Below are 22,622 nucleotides of genomic sequence, written 5' to 3' on the forward strand. Positions count from 1 at the left end.
AATGAAATACAAATTTTCAATAATCTAGGTACAGGCAAACAAAAAGTCGGGAGATAAATTATACTATATCCTCCTCAGTCTGAAAATTGATGGGGACATTCCCCATTAGTATTGTATAACTGAAATAATGGTATATTTTAATTACATAGATAGTGCAGATAAGATAATCATAAGTTACTCATTTAGATCACTAGCTCTACCTGAGAATGAAATACAAATTTTCAATAATCTAGGTACAGGCAAACAAAAAGTCGGGAGATAAATTATACTATATCCTCCTCAGTCTGAAAATTGATGGGGACATTCCCCCGCCCCCTTCACCACACACACACACACACACACATACACACAGCCAATCGACGCCCATCTCTGAAGACGGGGATGAATATTTAGCGATGGAAGGTACCTTGGAGGCATTGACCTCCTAATGCAAAGGTTTCAAAGCACAAGGCCCTTCAGATTGGAGCTTTAGCTGGCAATTCTTAAACACTTTGCTCCATAATCAGGAATGTGTTTTCAAAGGTCAAAGACATAATCTAGTTGGATTTTCCTTGGGTGGTTTTCACATTGATGGTGAAGAATCATTCATAAACAATCGCTAGAATCATGAAAACATTCTTGAAAACCCCAAGGAACTTTCACGAGAATATATCAAAAGTTGTCCTGAAGAAGAAAAAAAAAGGGTGAAATTATTAGGAATATAGTCATATAAATGATCATCGTCACAAAATAATTTTCTGCTTCTGCATTCCTCCAGTCATAACATTACCTCCGTACTGTGTATCAAGTTGATTTTAAAGGTAGTTTTATAATCTAACCCGTACTGCAAGTGCTGTCGGTTCGTCAGATTGCAGTAATATACAGATTTTGTATAAAAGCTGTGTACTAGCTCAACCAGAAATAACCTTGTTTAGATAAGGATTATTTGAATACTCGTTACTTCATCGCAGTAAAGCTAGACTGATAACTATTTGACTGATAATAATAGTATATTATGAGAAACTATTAGCTTGAGTAATCACTGAAAAATTTTACAGAACAAAACATATTCCTACAGGCACTTTGATGTCTTGAAATTATTCTCTATATTTACACTCTAGAAAAAATTAAGTCATACCAGTCAATTTACTAAGTCAGAAAAGACCTGAGAATAATTCATGATAATGTCGAAATAAACGATGTGTGATGTGTGAATCAGTGTGTGGTGCTTTGTTTATTAGTTGGCCTCCCTATGGCTTATGAGGGATTGTTTACTGATATGTAAACAAATAGAAATAGGCATATCTCAACTTCGAGAAATGAATAGTAGTGTCGAAGTGACCTATCAGTGATGCGACGTACACTTTCAGCTTCGAGTAATGATTAAGAGTAATATCGAAATGAGCTATATTGTTTTTCTACTTTTAAATTTAAATTATTTGGTGAATAAGGTTCCTTTTCTGTTGCTCGCCACTGTTTCCTATGGTATAAGGATTTTGGCTTTATAAATCATGGCCTACCCATGAAGTCAAGCCTTCTGTTGTAAATATATCAGGATATTACTTTATTAGAAATAATTCACCCTCGAGTGGAGTTGCTGAACCTGCATTCCATCCTTGAAGCAGACAGCCACTCCACCTCCTACTCACTCCTGGCGGTCCCTCCTCACCCAGTGGGTGAAGCCCTGCATCTCTCTCTCTCTCTCTCTCTCTCTCTCTCTCTCTCTCTCTCTCTCTCTCTCTCTCTCTCTCTCTCTCTCTCTCTCTCTCTCTCTCTCTATTTAAACAAAGTAAACATACAGAGTGATTAACATCTACATTACATAGATATATGTTAACACAATTGGCTAAAAAAATCAATATTATTGGGTTCTATCTAAAAGCCTTCCTCTGTCATATAAAACTAATCTAACATATTACATTATAGAAAAATTATAACTTGAAATAATTTACAAGTGTTCACTCCTGGCTCAGTAGCCAGGCATTAACAGTTTTCTTGAACTACACCACATTAGTGTTTTCGAGGTTTATCCCTGATGCAATCACGGCATTCCACATTTTCACGTAAGTGTTTGTGAACTGGCGTTGTTCATGCCAGGTCCTGCACCGTGGTTGGATCAGCTCACCAGGAGTCTGTACCACGGCACGTGTGGCAACCGGACTCAGGGATCGAGGCTGTTTGAGGGGCTGGAAGTGACTCACTCTGTCCTCCTGCACCTTGAAGAGCACAGTCAGACCTACTACGTCACGGCGGTGTTGTAGCGTGTGCAGGTGCGGTTCAGGATCAGTGTCACCGCTGCTGAAGAGCCTCGTTGCTCGATCTTGCACCTTGTTGAGTAGGGGAAGGTTCTTGTTGGCCGCTAATCCCCACGCAAGGCTTGAGTATTCTATAGCAGGTCTGATCTTAACCTTATACAAGGTTTTGAGCCCCTTGCTATCGAGAAGTTACGACATTCTCCGTAGAGAAGCCAGCTTCCCGGACGCCTCTCTAGCAAGCCTCTCGATATGGGTTTTGAAGGTCAACCCATGGTCGTATGTGACCCCCAGTATCCCCACCTCATCTTGTGACGTCAAGGCTGCCCTTCTTCTGGAGACATGGAGGAGCTGGATTTTGTGGGAGGCAAATTTCACTAGCCACATGTTGCCTCAGGCGATGATGCGGCTGAGCTTCTCTGTGCCGTTGCCTATTTCGTGCTGACGAGCGCCTCTTGAAGGCACGCCAGGCACAATACTTGGCATCAGAGGCAGCGCGACATTCAGGACCAAACCAAGGCTGGTCAGAAGGCTTGCCTGTGTACTGGGAGTGTGGTACCCATCGCTCCTGCGGGGTGAAGAGCAGTGCAATGAGCTCTCTCTCTCTCTCTTTTATGGTGGTTATAACAGGTTGTATGTTACAAGGGGCAGTTTAGTATGGCTACGCTAAAGCTCATCCTTGCCGTTGGTGAGCTATCTTAAAGCTTCTGCCCTTACATTTACATTATACAAATTGTAATGTAGTAATAAACTAACTTAATTTTAGTAGATAATATTAGATAAACACTGAAAATACTATGTACATCCTAGGCTGAAGCATTATATACAAAATTTACATTGAGGAGGGTGTAGACGCAGCCATCTATGGGCTGCTACCTTAATTTGCTGTGTGGACAGGGCCCTCACGTCCACATCAGTAGTGATTGCGTTCCACCACACCGCTGCTGGTGATGTACTAAAGGCACGTTGGTGCCTGTTCCTGTTATTCTCCCTCTATTTTCAATTTTCTTTATTAAATTTTCTCATGTCTTTTTCTTATCCCAAAATACACTGTCAACCCATCTTGTGTTATGTCTATGATTACAGAGCAAAAGCATATTAGGTTTGTTACACATGATCTTCATTTCCTAAATCATTAATTATATTATTCTCTTCCAAATGCTTCTTGGTCCATCTTTTCTTGATCACATTTTCACAAATTTAAGCTATGGTACTTGTTAATGACACCAGCCTTATTTGGACATGTCATACTGTAGGTTCGTTAGGAATTCAATAGGAGAACAAATGATTTGGGGTGGAAAAATGTTTATAAACATTGCATTATCAGGATTAATTTAGGTGTGGTGAGCAGATTTACCATTTGTGTCTGTTGTGTTATCCTACTGACTTTTTTTCCTTAACTTACAAAAATACAGTACTGTTATCAGTAATACAACATATTTTTTTCAACAGGAACCTTCATTACCCATGCCAGAATTTCCACCTGAAGAGTCATCCATCTATTTAGTTGAAGAAGCCAGTATATGTGAGGGACTTGAGGAAACTGGTTTTGAAACAGACCAGATCAGTCATTCCACTGAACAAGCCAAACAGGTGACTGCAAATGATCTTGCTGATGCCTTGAGGACATTCAGTAAGGAACACAACCCTGGGTCACTTACAAGTTCAGCTTCATCATCCCTTCTGACGACTCCATCATCATCTAGTCCAGTTTTGTCAGCAGCTGAAGGCCAGCCTAGGCATTTGTCTTCGAATGCCATGAAGAGGAAACGAGCCAAGGCATATGATTCAGCACTAGAAGTTGCATTACAAATGAGTGCGCAAGAACCACTGACCCCTTCATTCTCCAAGTGTGTTGGGTCAATGATTGAAAATATCATAAATCTAGTTCCATCACACATGCAGTATGAACTTAGTTTTGCTATTTTGAATAGTGCTCAAAAGGTATATGAGGATTTTATAAAAATTAAAAAATTGTAATAACAGAACATTTTTTAGCATTTGTACATTTATAACATTTTCTGTAATTATTGCATTCAGCTGATATTTTTGGTTAAGTAAAATAAGTCCATAAGGTTGTCTCTTTATTTCCTTGCCTCTTATAATGTAATGCACTTGAAGAGTGTGCATAAACACTCTCCACCTCCTGCCACCCTCTACCCAAACTGACACACGCACACACACACACACACACACACACACACACACACACACACACACACACACACCTCTTCACACTAGATAATAGAGATGGCTGGGTGGTTACAGCATATCTAAATATAAAAAAGGCTTTTGATACAGTCCCACATAGCAGGCAAGATATATGGAGTAACATAGAAAATATTATCAAATATTACAGTTGCATTTAATTATATGACAAGGATATGATGACAAAATTACTACTGGCATAATAATACCTAAATTAGAGTATACTGCAGTGGTATTTTCATCTAACCTATTGAAAGATATAAGGAATCTAAAAAGGATACAGAGTACAGCTACAAAGATGGTGTGTGAAGGACATTGGAAAGAATAGTTTTCCACATAGAACAGTGGAAAAGTGTAAAGCTTTAAATGAGGAGGTAGTTGCAGCACAATGTGCAAAACTTTGAGCAAAAATTAGACAATTGGAGATATGGAGACAGGTCACTATGTAAAATGCACACACATACATACAAAACACAAACATTTATGCATAGCCTAGTGTAGGAAGCACATTACATCTTGCCAAGGTATTTTACCTGCATTATTGAAATATTGCTTTAAAGTTTCTCTGACTCCCTTGGCATCTTGTGCATGACCTCTAGCTACCAATGGCAGCCTTTCAAGTCCACCATGTGGATGCTGGTGCCACTGACCTCTATGCAACTCTACATTCTGTCCAGGCGAATCCATTCCCGAAGTGCACCTGGGTCTTCTAGCGACAACTCCCTCACCAGTCATAACATAACATAACATAACATAACATAAATAATAGGATAACAAAGGGCCACCAGGGCCCATCTAGGTTATCCTGTATCAGTCGCACAGCGACCTCGTCATCAGTACTTAAAGATACACTTACAAGTACACAATACATTATATACTAATTCTAAATATTTGGCCCATTAACAGGGCTAAGTCCTGCATCGAATTCCTCTACAATCTGTAATCCCCATACATGGGGATCATGTCTTGTTTAACTATAGTAAATTTCTTATAAAACTATCATGCAGTGCTATACATAATTATAAATCTAATAAATTTAAGTGCTTATCTAATCTGTTTTTAAACATTGTCAAACTAGTGCTATTTACAACCGTCTCTGGCAATGCATTCCAGAAGTCTACCACCCTATGACTAAAGAAATATTTTCTTATATCTAACCTGCAGCCTTGCTTTCTAATCTTCCTGCCATGATTTCTAGTCCTACTTCCCTCCTCTAAGGTAAAGAAAGATCTCACATCTATGTAGTTTGTATCTGAGAACATTTTAAATAACTCTATCATATCCCTCTTATACATCTCCTCTCAAATGAAAACATGTTTAATTCCTTTAATCTATCTCTATACTCCAGGCGCTTTAATGCTGGTATCATCCTAGTTGCTCTTCTCTGAACTGCTTCTAACATGTTGATATCCTGCCTATAGTGGGGTGACCAGGCCTGTATGCAATACTCTAAATGGGGCCTAACATAGGAATTATATAAGCTACGCACCACTTCCTTACTTTTATAACTAACATTTCTATTTATAAAACCCAGGATCCTATTTGCCCTATTTCTTGCTTCTAAACATTGCTTTGAAAATTTCATAGTCCTGTCTATCACTACTCCTAAATCCTTTCCTTCCTCTACTGCCTCTAGCCAACATCCCTCCATCTCATAGTTAAAGTTTGTGTTGTCTTTACCTAAATGCATAACCTGACACTTTTCAGAATTAAACTCCATCTGCCACCTGTCTGCCCATGCTATCAGCCTGTCCAGGTCTCGTTGTATTCTGTAATTGTCCTTTTCACCCTGTACTGCACATGCTATCTTAGTATCATCTGCAAACTTTGATACTTTGCTACTAATTCCTATATCTAAATCGTTAATGTACACCAAGAAAAGAAGAGGTCCTAGCACTGATCCTTGGGGTACCCCACTAACCACTTCCTTCCACTCAGACATTGCCCCATTTAATACTACTCTCTGTTTCCTATCAGAAAGCCATTCACTAATCCAATCAACTAACCTACCCCCTATCCCATGTAGTCTCAATTTGTACACTAGCCTCCTATGCGGTACCTTATCAAACGCCTTGCTAAAATCTAGATATATAACATCTATGCTATTTCCATCATCTAACTCCTTGGTAATATATTCTAAGATATCGAGCAAATTTGTAAGACAGGACCTCCCTGATCTAAAGCCATGTTGGGTATCTCTAATTAATCTATTCTCATTTAAATGCTCCCAAATACTACCCTTAATGATTTTCTCTAGGATCTTACATACTATACTAGTTAAACTGATCGCATCATCCTTCCTACCTTTTTTAAATATTGGAGTAACATTAGCTAACTTCCAGTCCTGTGGTATCTCAGCAAACCTAAGTGATCTTTCAAAGATTAACTTAAGTGCTTCAGAAATACTGTCTACACCCTCCCTAAGTACTCTGGCATGTAGCTCATCAGGACCACTAGCTTTCCTATCGTCTAGTTCAAGAATAAATTTCCTAACAATTCCCGGTTTTATATCAATATTTTCTAAAGCTCTTAAACTACTCGTCGCACTGTTTGTAACAGGATTTCCTATTCTTTCCTAGTAAATACTGAAGAAAATTGTTCATTCAATAATTCTACTATGTCTTCATTTTGATCCACTACTACACCATCTTTTCTGAGTGGTCCAATCCTATCCTTATTTCTTTTATCACTGACCTTGTAATAACTATATAATTTTTGGGATCTTTACTCCCAGCTCTAGCTAGTTTTATCTCTGCCTGCCTTTTACTTTTTTTATAACCTTACTCAAATCATCTCTGACCTGTCTGTACCTAATCAAATCTACATCTTCCCACTTTTCTGCAACTCTCTATATGCCCTCTTCTTCTCTCTGATCTGGCTACCTATCTCATGAGTCCACCATAATGGCTTCCTGTTTCTCTGCCTTATATCTTTGTAAGGGATACACTGCATCACTATACCCTTTACTACAACCTTAAAAATATCCCACATCTCCTGTGCAGTTTTATTTCCAAAACTATCTTCCCAGTTTACCTCTCCTAATAACTGACGTAACCTACCATAATTGCCTTTCTGATAGTTTGGGACTCTAGTCTTATTCACTATATTATCCCTACTGGAATTAATGATAAATCTAATTATATGATGGTCACTGTTTGCTAAAGTCTCTCCTACCTCAACTTCCTTTAAACAATGCTCAATATTTGTTAGTACTATGTCTAAAACCTTCCTCCCCTAGTAGGTTTATCTACCATCTGCACTAAATAGTTATCCTGAAAACTTTCCATAAACTTATTTTCACTAGCATCTCCTACCATCCTCTCCCAGTTTACTGACTTAAGATTAAAATCCCTAAGATAATTGTCTGACTAGTACACCCCTATTTATCTCATCTACCATAAGGTTGTCTACATCTGCTGACTGGTTAGGTGGTCTATAAAAGCTCCTACTCTAATAACCTTACTTTTGTTTACTCTAACATCCAGCCATAAGGACTCTACTCTGTTATCTACCTTAATACCATTAACCTGACTGGAAATGAAGGATTTTTACATAAATAACTACTCCTCCACCTATCCTACCAATTCTCTGGTGTAAATACATAATGTATCCATCTACTTCATATTCTTTCCTATTTTCCTAAACTTTTCCTCATTTACCCATGCCTCTGTGACACATACAACATCTAGGTCCTCCTCAACTATATAACTAGATAACTCGTCCTTCTTGTTCCTAAGACTCCTGGCATTTACATAAAAACATTTAAGTCCTGCTACCTTCCTAGATGCTGTCTCCTTATTTGGAATCCTAATCTTATTCTCTCCTATTTGCACCTGGAAATCTTTCCTAATCTTTTCACTATCTCTGTTTATCCTATCTAATTTATGTCTAGCATCTTTCTTCTGGAATGCATTTGCTACCTCACCCCTACACTCCATCCCAACTCCCCTCCAGACATCCACTCAGCACATCCACACCCTTCCTACTCAGATGCACACCATCCCTAGCATACAAATCCTTCGCCCATAGAACCTATCCCATACATCCACAAAGCTGACACCCACATCCTTACACATCCCTTTTACCCGATCATTCACACCAATGGCTCTAGACAACCATTCCTGCTAACATACACACGAGGCAAGATTCCTGACACTACACACCTCCTACCACTCTCCCTTATCTTGCCTAACATTTCCCGAAATCTTGCCACTAACTCCTCCGACCCACCTGCTCTGACATCGTTCCCACCTACGTGCAAAACTACTACACCCTCCCTCTCCATCCCCCCAACCCTCTTCTGCACCTCCTCACTCACTGCCTTCACACCTGCACCAGGCATACACACGTTCGTCCTCCTATCCCTGTCTTTCCCACAGAAAGTGCTATCTAAATACCTAACCTGAGAGTCACCCACCACACACACCTGAGGTGTGCTAGGCACAACCATCCTCCTCCTCTCCTCTACCCCCTTCTTTCTCCTTTCACTCACCACAACCACTTCATTCACTCCACTCTCACTCTCCCCTCCCTCCAACAAACCGAACCTATTTTCACACTCAACAGGTTTAGTCCTATCCTCCCTAACTATCTCCGCTTTCCTTCCCCTCGCAACCTGCCATCTCTGCCTATCCTGACTACTATCTTTCCCAGTCTGGCTCGCCTGCTCCCTCTTCCCCACTCTGCTCTTCCCGACAGAGGGCCAAGCCACCCTGTCGCCCTCAGAAGGTCCAACCTTCGGCCTAACACTGATCTCCTGCCTAATTTTTTCCACTGCCTCCCAAGCCTCTTAACCTCCTCCTTCAATTCAAAGATGAGAACTCGTTCGCACTTTTCCCCTCACTTAGCTTTCTGATTTCCTCTCGCAATTCTCGGTGCTCAAGAGAAAGAACTAAATTCTCGCTCTTGAGCCTACACACCATACACTCAGAAAAGTCAACGACCTTCCTGTCGTGCCCACACATCTCACACACAACAAATTCTCCCAATCCCACCTCAACACTCTCTTTCACGCACTCAATCACACTCTGATATACCTCAGTAGCTACCGCCATACTAATTTACAATATGTTAACTCACGAACAAATAAAAATACTAGGTGACAGCAGGGTGGGGGAACCGCGGTGGTGGGGGCCTAAGTGAGGTCAACTAATCCTCTTTCAAGGTCACCTTGACAGTTACAAGCCTAGTCTCCTCGCTCTACAAAAATACTTTTAACTCACAAACACTGATTCTAACCACTATTTCACTCTAATCTAACACTTGCAGTACACACTTTCACTTCACTAACACTCAAAAGCACCACACACAGACACCAAGCACAAACACCACTCGCTAACTATAAAAACCACAGCCAAAAACGGAGCGCACACACAACAGTCCGAAGTACACGCTCTCCTGACGCCTCCTTGATAGCCAGGGACGTGTCCAAACACGGGGTTCATCATGTTACTCATCATCAGACATATGGCAAGAATGAAGTGGCCCCATTGCTGTCGGGTGAGGCCTTGTTGTCGTCGATTGTAGTTGATGTGGTGTGCGTGGCTCGGCATGGTGGTGCTTGTAAACAAACACTTGAGTTGACCACCAGGATGCTTGATCTTGATCTTGTCGCGATATCGGTCTGCCGTCATAACATAACATAAATAACATAAATAATCTAACAAAGGGCCACTCTCTCTCTCTCTCTCTCTCTCTCTCTCTCTCTCTCTCTCTCTCTCTCTCTCTCTCTCTCTCTCTCTCTCTCTACATTCTCTCTCTCTAAATATTTGGCCCATTAACAGGGCTAAGTCCTGCAGCGAAATCCTCTACAATTTGTGGTCCCCATACATGGGAATCATGTCTTATTTAACTATAGTAAATTTCTTATAAAAACTATCATGCAGAGCTATACATAATTATAAATCTAATAAATTTAAGTGCTTATCTAATCTGTTTTTAAACATTGTCAAACTAGTGCTATTTACAACCCTCTCTGGCAATGCATTCCAGAAGTCTACCACTCTATGACTAAAGAAATATTTTCTTATATCTAACCTGCAGCCTTGCTTTCTAATCTTCCTGCCATGATTTCTAGTCCTATTTCCTTCCTCTAAGGTAAAGAAAGATCTCACATCTATGTAGTTTGTATCTGAGAACATTTTAAATAACTCTCAGGAATAAACTTCAGTACCGTGTGAACATCCGGTGGAATAAATTCCCGGAACATTGGAAATCTTGTTCCCGGAACATGGGTAAACATTCCTCGTGTGAACCGCGCTTAAAGCTGTGGGACCTCGGAACTTTCAGGTCATTGACCAACACCGTCCTCGTGCCAACCTCATGTCTCCTCCAGGTGGCCCCTCAAGTCCGTCAGGTGGAGAACGCGTTGCAGTTGTGGTTGTGTTGCAGGGAAAGGAAAGAGAAGCGGTGCTGGAGGCTGTCCCTCAGGTCGTGCCGCTGCTGTGCTGTTCCTCTCGCTGCTGCTGCTGTTCTTGTTGGGGCTGTATGTGCTGCTGCTGCTGCTCTCTCTCTCTCTCTCTCTCTCAACACAAGGTAGCTATCATTAAGATTTGATACAGCTTATACAAAGACCAAAATTAAATGTCAACATTAGAAAAAGAAAAAAAAAAAAAAACACTGCGTCACTATATCAAGGAATGTCCTCTCATTGCTAAATTTAGGCCACAAGGTCAGAATGATTTGTACAGCCTCATTGACCATCTCTTAGACTCAGCCACTCTCAGGGATATACTCAAGGAATATCCTCAGTTTGCCCCAACACTGTAGGATGTTTAGGCAATAAGGTGTGCAATATGTGTATTTATTGATTGAAATACTTGTATTCTTGTTGTGTATATTGTCCACTGTTAGATTTTTGATACTATAACCTTAAGTCTTTGCCCAGGGGGTGGGTGGCCAGGCCCATCCTCCTCCTTTGTTGTAATTATTTATTAATTCAACAATAAATGTATCAATCAATCAATCAGGAAAGAAAAAGATAAACTAAACCAAAATTTGGCAAAAAATATGAAGTAAAAAAATTATAAACAATAAAAAAAAAATCTCTTCGAAATCAATAGAAATAAAAAAAGAGCGATAAAACATGAAAACCATCACCTAAAATGTCGACGTTTAAAACAAATATACATATATATATATATATATATATATATATATATATATATATATATATATATATATATATATATATATATATATATATATATATATATATATATATATATATATATATATATATATATATATATATATATATATATATATAGGGGACGAAACCAAAACAAACATAAAATAAACTAAAAAAAAAATGAATGGGTAAATTATTCAACAAAAAACAAAATTTTTAAATAAGCAAAAGTAAGAAAAATAAAATGAAATAATTGTCTCTCCCGCGGTCTCTATTCTCTAATCCTAATGGCGGGCTGTTAGCAAAGTCAAAGAGGCGAGATCAGCCTTTGTGTGCCAAGTAGCCCTTATTTAAACGTCATTTCCAGCGTTTATTGCAGCTGTCATGGTAAGTGGCGCCCTTTGCCGTGCTGTGGGTGGCGTGGTCGGCGGAGAAATGGTTTCTTAGTGACTGCCTTTTTTTTTTTTTTTTTTATGGAATGTGACGTCAGTGTTTGTTATGTTTCCTGCCTCCTCCTCCTAATCCACCCCATTCCTTCTCCTCATAATGCACATCATTCCTACTCCTCCTAATTCGTAGTGGTTGTGGCTTGTATATATATATATATATATATATATATATATATATATATATATATATATATATATATATATATATATATATAGAGGTGTGGGCGCGTTCCTTCCTTCCTGGAGTAATAGCTAAACTACTTTGTAACTTTCTCGACAATAGATCAGCCTCTATTTCACTAAATAGTTTCAAAGGCAAGCTTTCAACTCCTCAGTGGTGTACCACAGGAGCAGTATCACCCACACTTTACACAATATATACATAGACATACCCCACCAATTACAGACGGATAAACATACAATACGCAGACGATATCACACAAATTATAGCCCAGGCAGGAAAATCAAGAAATATGCTAACAAAAAGATAGAGAAGGAAATTAAAACATAAATGACTTTGAGAACAAATGGAAAATAAAACCAATACATCAAAATTCACTATCCTTATAGCTTTATTAAAGACAACCCCAGTTTACATCGAAGGAAACTTAATACCTACTCAAATGAAGCTAATGTATTAGGATTAAAACTCTGTGTGGATACATCAAACATGTCACACATATAATCAAAAATGCTTCCCATGCACTCAAAGTAATAAAATGCTTTGAAACACTGAACACCAACATAAAATTGCATTTAGTCAAAGCATGTGTCCTTCCTATCCTTACATATCCAACATACACACTTAATGCACTCTCAAAACAACAAATGCTTTCACTACAACGAATACAAAACAGAGCATTAAGGTTTGCACACCAAGAGAAATACCCATACATGAAAACAACACAGGAACTACACTCATTATCAAACCTTGACCCTTTAAACATCACATTCCATAAAAGAGGAAACATAATTAAACAAAAATAGAGAAGATTTTAAGGATACAACATACATTACAGCAATCAATGATTACGAACACGAAAATGAACACAATTGGTTTCGAAACCTATAACGATCATAACAAAATTAACCCATATGTTCACAAAATAGCAGACTGACCAGAAATACATACCTTGAGACATATGACATGAAACATACAACACACCAATCCCACATGGCCTAGAACACAATATAACAACTAACAGACAAAATACAAGGATGGTTTTCTCTCCTTTGCTCTGCGCCTGAGTTGCTGGGGAGGAGGTGGATTCTAACGGTCGTGTAGAGCTTGGTGGCTGTTACCACTTTCCCTCTGGCAGGGGTGGTGTACACCGCAATGTCTGCAGACAAGGCAGCGGAGGAAGGTTGAGGGGAAACATTACATCCACCAGTATCTCCATTAAAACTCCCACCAATTAATCTAACTTTTCCAAATACAAAACATACACAAACAAAACACAGACACTTTGACAGTTTTCATGCGCCTCTGCTCTGCGCCTGAGTTGCTGGGGAGGAGGTGTGGATTCTAGCGGTTGTGTAGAGCATGGTGGCTGTTACCACTTTTGTCAAGGGATGGTGTACAGCAATGTCTGCAGACAAGGCAGCAGGGAGAGGCAAAGCAGGACTAATATATGGATATAAAAAAAAAAAAAAAAAAAAAAAAAAAAAAAGGAGACCCTTATCAGTTTGATAAAGAGCCACAAATTATTAATTAATTATTGAAGAGTAAGGAAGGGTGAGCAATAATTAAAATTACTTAGCAAGACGGTTTGCCCGTCATCTTTACACTTCCACTTTATTTCCTTTACTATTGCCCTCAACACTTCCCTTCCCACCAACTTTTACTATTCATAGTTTCACCCATCTTTTTTATCCCCCCCTTCAACAACGGTCAACAACGCTCCTCAGTGTTGTGCGCAGTGCATTAGTGTTCCTGCATTCCTCTGGTTAGGTAAGAGTGCGTTCCTGGAATAGCGTTCCTCAAAGACTTTGGGGGTAAATTTGCAGTTTGAGCCAATACAGTCTATCTTATAATTCCTTTTACATATGTCTAACAAGCTTGGGGACCTCCTGGGAAAGTGGGGTAACCTAACCTAAATTCTGTCCTGAAGTTATTATTAATTTCCAATAGGGTAAAATGGGGTTAGAAATGCTTGTAGACCTAACTTAACTTAACCTAGTCTAACCTAACCCCCTTTCCTGATAGGGTAAAATGGGGTTGGAAATGCTTGTTCAAGTGTGATCCAGACCGTGAGAATGTGTATAGTTGTGTGGTGTATTGGTTCAAACTGCAATAATACCGTTTTGGGTTCCTGCGTTCCAGCGTCAGAGCTCCAAACCTGTTAAAGATTCTCTCAAAGTAATGTGTTCCTTAGAAAAGTGATTATAAAGTGCAATTAAAGCAGTGCATTACTTAAAAAATTATTAAAAAGTTAAATGAAACCTTTGTGTTCCTCAAAAGTAATTAAAAAGTGCAATAAAACCAGTACGTCCCTGAAAAAATGATTAAAAAATGCAATAAAACCAGTGTGTCCGTGAAAAGCAGCAGTGTGCTCATCAAAGGAAGTATTCTGAAAGTCCCAAATCAAACCAAATACAAGGTAGTAATACATCAGAGCGTCACACATGAAAATCTATACGTATGAATATATTTGAAACAAGAAGACACAAAACACAAGGTTGTTAGTCTGACCAATGGGAGGAGAGCTTCCACCTAAACACAAATAACAGAAGGTTTGGTGGTGTTTGCCGTTGACCAATGGCAGAGCTTCCCACCTGAATGCAAACCACACAGTGTTGCCACCAGCTCAATGTCGTCTTTGTTAACATTAAAAAAGGTAACCTAACCTAATGTACCCTAACCCCAACCTAAACTATTTTTATCCTTACCTAATCCAGTCTAACCCATCAATTTTTTTTTGTTGTAACCAAACCTAAGCAAATTTTATCCTAATCTAACCCAGTTCATCCAACCCTAACCTAACCTAATCCTACTCTAACCTATTCTAATCCAACTACATCTAACCTAACTCACCCTGACCTACCGTAACATAATCCAGCCTAATTATTATTATTATTATTATTATTATTATTATTATTATTATTATTATTATTATTATTATTATTATTATTATTATTACCTTACCTTACCTTACTTAATCTTACCTTACCTTACCTTACCTTACCATTACCTTACCTTTTTTACCTTACCTTACCTTACTTTACCTTACCTTACCTTACCTTACCTAACCTAACCTAACCTAACCTAACCTAACCTAACCTAACCTAACCTTACCTTACCTTACCTTATCTTACCTAACCTTACCTTACCTAAACTAACCTTACTTTACCTTACCTAACCAAACCTTACCTTACCTTACCTTACCTTACCTTACCTTACCTCACCTAACCTAACCTAACCTAACTTAACCTAACTTAACCTAACCTTACCTTAGCTACCTTATCTAACCTAACTAAAAGATGCTTTGAAGACAAATGGCAAGTGATGGTGTGTGGTGTGTGTGTGTGTGTGTGTGTGTGTGTGTGTGTGTGTGTGTGTGTGTGTGTGTGCATTTACCTAGTTGTATTTACCTAGTTGTAGTTTTACAGGGCCTGGGCTTTATGCTCGTGTGGCCCCGTCTCCATATCTACACCTATCCAATCTTACTTTAAAAGTATGCACACTCGTTGCAGACACTACTTCTTCATTTAAACTGTTTCACGTCTCAATACATCTTTGCGGAAACTATATTTTTAACATCTCTCAGACATCTTCCTTTTCTCAGCTTTTTACTATGCGATCTTGTGCTTCGGATGTCATATTCTTCTCTCAGGATCAGTTTCTCATTATCCACTTGGTCCATTCCGTTGATCAATTTATGAACTTGTATCAGGTCTCCTCTCTCCTTCTCTGTTCTTTGTTCCTTTAGTCTCTCCTCATATGTCATCCCTTCAAATTCTGGAATCATCCTTGTAGCCATTTTTTGTAGTCTCTCCAATTTCCTTATGTGTTTCTTTTATGAGGGGTCCACACTACTCCTGCATATTCCAATTTGGGTCTTATTATAGTACTTATCAATTTCATCATTTCTTTGTCCATGTAGTGAAATGCTATTCCAATATTCCTTAGCAAATTATATGTTTCTCTAAAAATTTTATCAATATGGCTTACTGGTTGATTGTTTTCTTCCATCGTCACTCCTAAGTTCTTTTCCTTTTTAACTTTCTCCAGTTCTACTCCATCTCCCATCTTATAGATTCCCACAGGTCGTCTTTCACTCTTTCCCATTTCCATGACATGGCTTTTGTTCACATTGAATTCCATTTCCCACTTTTACTCCATTCCCAGATCTTAATTAGGTCTTCTTGCAGTATTTCACAATCCTCTTTTTGCTTTATAACTCTGCACAGTTTCGTATCATCTGCAAACAAATTTATGTAGCTGTTCACTCCTTCTGGCATGTCGTTAATATAAATGAGGAAAAGTATTGGTGCCAATACTGACCCCTGTGGCACTACGCTTTCTACTGTTCTCCACTTGGACTTCATATCTTTAACTACTGTCCTTATTTCTCTCACACTAAAAATAATCTTCTATCCATCTCAATGTGCTTCCTTTTAAGCCACCCTTCTCCTCTAACTTCCATAGTAATCTTGCATGTGGCACTTTGTCAAACGCCTTTTTTAAATCCAAATAAATACAGTCAACCCATCCCTCTCTCTCTTGTACTCTATCAACTATTCTAGAATAGAAACTCAATGAATTAGTTACACACGACCGTCTTTTTCTAAAACCAAATTGGCTATTTGATATCAATTTGTTGTCTTCAAGGAACTCAATCCATTGTTTCTTTATTATTCTTTCACACATCTTGCATATTACACTAGTTAGTGATACCAGTCTGTAATTTAAAGGTTCTTCCTTCCTTCTGCTCTTGTATATGGGAACCACCTCAGCTCTTTTCCATTCTACTGGTACTGTTCCATTTTCTATTGAGCATTTTATGATGTTGTATATAGGACTTGCTAGTTCTTCCCTACATTCTTTCAGTATTTTGCCTGCCTGAGACTTCATCTGGTCCCATTGCCTTCTCTTCATCCAGTTCCTTCATTAACTCTTTTATTTCAAGCTTGGTTACTTTAATCTCTTTCATATAGATTGTCTCTCCATTACCCTGTGGCCTCTCAAATTTGGATTCCTTAGTAAAAACCTCCTGGAATTTATTATTTAATAGTTCTGCCATACTTTTTGGGTCTTCCACCATCCCGTTCTCTCCTTTTAACCTTTCTATTGTTTCTCTTTGCCAAATTTTTCCATTTATGAATCTATAGAACAATTTTGGTTGCTCCTTACATTTTTCGACAATGTCCTTTTCGAAGTTCTTTTCCTCTTCCTTCCTCACCTTAACATATTCATTTCTCACTGCCTTGAAGTTTTCCTTATTTGCTGGATTTCTATTTCTCCTCCACCTTTTCCATGCTCCATCTCTTTTCTCCTTTGCCCTAGCACACCTTGCATTAAACCAATCTTTCTTTCCTTCTTCTTGAGGTCTATATTTTGGGACATATTCCCTGACTCCTGTTTTGTATATTTCCAAAAATAAGTTATATTTCTCTTGCATCATCTCTGAGTTTTCCATCTCCTCCCAGTTTACGTTTTAAAATAGTTCTTGAGATTCTCAATATCAGCCTTTCTGTAATTTAATCGGTCTCCTTTGTATGAATCGCCTCTATCTTCCTTTCCCTCTTCTATATCTATTTCTAATATTACATGGTCACTCTTTCCCAATGGGCACTTATATCTTATATCATCATTCATTTGTATACCCCTTGTAAAAACTAGGTCCAATCTTGCCGGCTCGTCGTTTCCTCTGAATCTTGTGCATTCCTTTACTCTCTGGTCCATCATATTGTCTATCATTAGGTTCAAGAATCTTTCTCCCAGGATTCTTCCCCATACCACTTTTATAATTTTCCCAGTCCACTTCTTTACAGTTGAAATCTCTTATTAATATCACTTTTCTCCTGTCTTTACTGATTCTCGTTAGACTCCTTATTGTGTCATCTATCATGTCTTTATATTCTTGATTGGTCCATGAATTTGTTTTTGGTGGCACATATTTTACAATGAGTTAACTCTTTTTTTTATTAATATACATCTTAACATGCAGTACTTTTGCTTTTCCTTCCCCACATTCCACTCAGTTTATCACCATCTCCTTCCTTAACATTATCATGACTTCTCTTCCTCCTTTACCCCCTCTGTCTGTGTGTGTGTGTGTGTGTAGGTGTCCACGCGAGGTCTGTAAACACCGTGTTTCTTATGACCTTTTACCCAATCTAGAATTTCACAAGTACATAACGAAACACCACCACGAAGCGAGGATGTGCGTAATGTGGCAGCCAGGAGGTACGAGGTACGCCAGTGGCACAGAGGCGTTCCTTTATCAGATACGCTGGAACACGTAGCAGCCGTCCACTCACAACCTTAGTCCAAATCGTGGCGATACAAAGCAGCAGCTCAGGACGTGGCAGCATGCAGCGACCAGCGACGGCAGCCCAGAACGTGGCAGAGTGCAGTAACAGGGTGCAGTCCCAGAGTGCAGGATGCGTGCAGTAGGTGTAGCTGCCGGAATCTGCCACTGCCACAGCTCCACCTCCTTATGTAGCCACCGGCCAGTGTGGATACGGTGACGTGTCCAAAACTGTATTGCTCCCTTGCGACGGTGCCTCACAAAATTGTGACGGGGCGTCGTGACACCGGCTGGTTTCACAGCTTCAGAGCACTACAGTACTCTCCCCCTCCGACGAATCCAGACGTGGGACGCTCCTGGGAAATACACGATTATTAGCAGATGTAGTAATGAAGGAAGCATACCTCTCCGGTGGGCGAGACACCCTTCCACTTCTGGTGACTGTAGCTCGCCGCAGGAGCTCCGGAGAAGGCATCTCTTCATCACTTGACCCTTGTTGTCCATTGGGAACAGGAGGAGGCACCCGCATATAAATATAACCAGGAGGTTGCCAAGTATGAGAGACAGGCGATGGGGGGATGGGAAACTGAGGGCAAAGTGGGTGGCTCCATATTGCTCCAAGGATCTGGAGTAGCGATATGTGGAATGTTAGCAGGCTTCAGTCTGTCAAGAGAGATATTTACCAGGTTGCGCTCACGACTCACCGTAAAATACTCCCCATGGCGAGACACAACCCTGTAGGGACCGTCATAAGGGCGGTCAAGTGGGCGGTGTGATGCATCGTTCCTAATCCATACATACTCCGCTTTTTGCAGGGCCTGCGGGACATGAGATCTTCAAGTAGCTGGGTGGCGCGGTGCCGTAGGGAAAAGCTTGTTTGTGTTCTGGCGGAGCAAGTCCAGGAAGGCATCCTGTTCTAACCGAGGCTTTGGTGCAGAGAATTCTTCTGGCAAGCGTAGGGACTGGGCGAACGTAAGCTCGGCCGGACTGGCTCGGAGGTCTTCCTTAATCATGGTTCGGTGGGCGAGCATCACGAGAGGGAGGGAGTCAACCCAACAATACAGATGAGATTGGGTCTTCAAGGCATCCTTGAGGTGGCGTTGGGAACCGTTCAGCCATACCATTTGCCTGAGTGTGGTAAGCCATAGTATGGTTATGAGTGGTGCCTAGAAATGAAAGTTAGTAAGTTCTGCCAGAGAGAAGACTCAAACTGCTCTCCGCGGTCCGTAATTACAGTATTAGGAGCACCAAAGTTACAAACCCAACCTGAGAGGAATGCTAAAGCAGTCAATTCCGCGGAGATATCAGCCATCGCTGGTGAAGCGATCAATGCACGTAAGGACGTACCTGTGCCCTTTGGACAGCGGCCAAGGTCCTAGAATATCCACATGGACTGTCAGGAATCGGCACCTTGGTATAGGAAAGGGTTGCAATGGTGCCTTCACATTACGATGGACCTTCGATGCCTGACATAACAGACACTACTGGACCCAGGAACGAGCATCTGCACGAATCCGTGGCCACACCACTGTCCGCGTCAGAAGCCGATGCGTAGCCTTCACTCCAGGGTGAGCGAGGTTGTGAAAGTGGTCGAAAACAGCTTGCCACTGAGAATTGGGAATGAACGGTCTTGCCCGTCTACACGATACATTGCACCATAACGGAAGTGGGGTCCCACAAATCTGAAAAGGCTGTAATTGTAGAAACAATAGGTCTTTCTGAAATGCAGCGAGCTCCTTGTTGGTCTCCTGAACAAGAGCAAGTTGATGATAATCAAGCAGCAGAGGAATATGAGAAATCGTCGCAATAGACCGCGAGAGGGCATCTGCCATGGGATTCTCGGCTCCATTCACATAACGAATATCAGTGGTGTACTCAGAAATATAGGATAAATGCCACTGTACACGTGGAGAGTAGATATCTGCGGGGCATCCAATACAAATGTTAAGGGCTTATGATCACAGAGGATGTAAAACTTTCTCCCCTCTAAAAGATGTCTGAAGTGATGCACAGACATGTACATTGCCAATAATTCCCTGTCAAATGTACTATACTTGGACTGGGCAGCAGTAAGACGTCATGAGTAGAAGCTGATGGGCAATGTTATTCCCTTGCTGACCTGCTGCAGAACTGCGCCGATGGCAACAGAAGAGGCATCAGTATTGAGGAAGAGCTGGGCATCAGGATCTGGATACGCAAGGCGAGGTAGCCGGGCGATGTCTTCTTTGACGGCCGAGAAACTAGCGACAGCCCTCTCTGTCCACTTGAGTGGGGCGGAAGACCTGTAGGAGAGACCCTTCACAAGCTCATATAATGGGTGCAGAGTATCGGCAGCATTAGGCAGGAAACGATGGTAATAATTTACAATCCCCAGGAACTCCCGGAGCTTTCTGGCCGACATCGGCCATGGGAAATCCCTAATAGCCTCTACCTTCTGTAATAAAGGAGTAATATCATCTTTGCTAACTCTGTGACCAAGAAAATCCACAGCCTTCACTCCAAAAAGACATTTCGCAGGATGTATCCTCACGTTATTGTCTCGGACACATGCCAACAGTTGCCGAAGATGCGTGTAATGTTCCTCTTCACTGCTGGAGCCCACAAGGATGTCATCTGTGTACACTGTTACGAAGTCCAAGTCGCGTAAGATGTGATCCATGTAACGCTGAAAAGTCTGTGCAGCATTAGGTAACCCAAAATTCATGTATTTGAATTCATATAACCCAAATGGTGTTGTAATAGCATTTTGGGTATGTCTTGGGGATGTACTGGTACTCGTATCTGATGAAAAGCTCTTACTAAATCTATCTTAGAAAAAATGGTTTGTCCACTCAACTTGAGATGAAAGTCATGAATGTGTGGGACTGGATATCTGTCTGGCACGGTAATTCTATTCAGCGCCCTATAATCCCCACAGGCACGCCACTCGTTACCTGAAGGTTTCGGCACCGTATGAAGAGGTGACGCCCAGCAGCTCTTCGATGGTTGAACAATGCCGTCTCGGAGTAGGGAGTGGAACTCTGCCCTCGCGGCTCGCAGTTTGTTGGGAGGCAAGCGCCGTGGTCGAGCATAGACAGGTGGGCCAGTAATTTCTATATGGTGGAATACAGCATGAGGAGTAGAGGGCTGCTGCATGAGAGGCTCTGTAAGGGTAGGAAACTCCTGAAGGAGTGTTGTATAATCGTTATTGGCATGAACCACAGTAATGAGAGGAGCTGTATGCTTGGCAACACTACCTGTAATAACAGTGAGTGATGACTGTTGACGCAAGCAGTGATTGCCAGGATTAACCACTAGTTTACAGTATGCTAGGAAATCATACCCTAATATGGGTTGAGTAACTTCAGCCACTATGAATACCCACGGGAACTTACGAGGAGAGCCGAAGTCCAGCACGAGTCTCTCGGTGCCATATGTCGCTATTGGCATTCCGTTGGCTGCAAGAAGGTCAAATGCTGGGGGCTTCCCAGTGTCCTTAGTTCGTGATGGGGGGAGAATGCCGAAGGACGCTCCAGTGTCAACTAAAAAACTCTTGCCAGTGCAGCAATCTTCCACACGCAGCAAGGTCCCAGAAGCGTCATAACTGGCGGTGGGAGTTCGCATTCACCTGCTCCCGCGGTAGTCGTTTCCCGACCACCGACATGGTGAACGGCACTGCCTAGCACTGGAACCGAAGGTGGCATGGTACCAACACAATCCCTCGTTGGATGACCCCGCCGAGGATGGTCGTGACGCACTGAACCTGTTGTAACTGATGTGCCCCTGACGAGGTAATAGTGCACGTAGCTGTTCCTCTATTACCTCCAGGCACTGCAATATCTGACGATATGGAGCGTCGAACGTTGTTGCCATGGCCAACCCTTTAGCACTGGCCTGATTCTCCACAGTGTTTCCAGTCACCAGTGATGGCTGTGGGTGTGAATCAGGTGATGGCACTTATGTCATGCAGGTGTGAAACAACTCCTTTGCTATATGCAGTCCACCGGAACTGGAGGGAAACGCTTGATTAACACTAGCTGGCACTGGAAAGGATGCAAGTGTGGACAGCTGGCTGGGACTAGACAGCTGTGAGACCACACGATCAGCTGCAGAGATGAACACCAGATCAGAGGTGCTTTCCTCTAACGAGGAG

The sequence above is a fragment of the Portunus trituberculatus genome, chromosome 43 (assembly GCF_017591435.1).
Source record: "Portunus trituberculatus isolate SZX2019 chromosome 43, ASM1759143v1, whole genome shotgun sequence".
Taxonomy (NCBI): Eukaryota; Metazoa; Arthropoda; class Malacostraca; order Decapoda; family Portunidae; genus Portunus; species Portunus trituberculatus.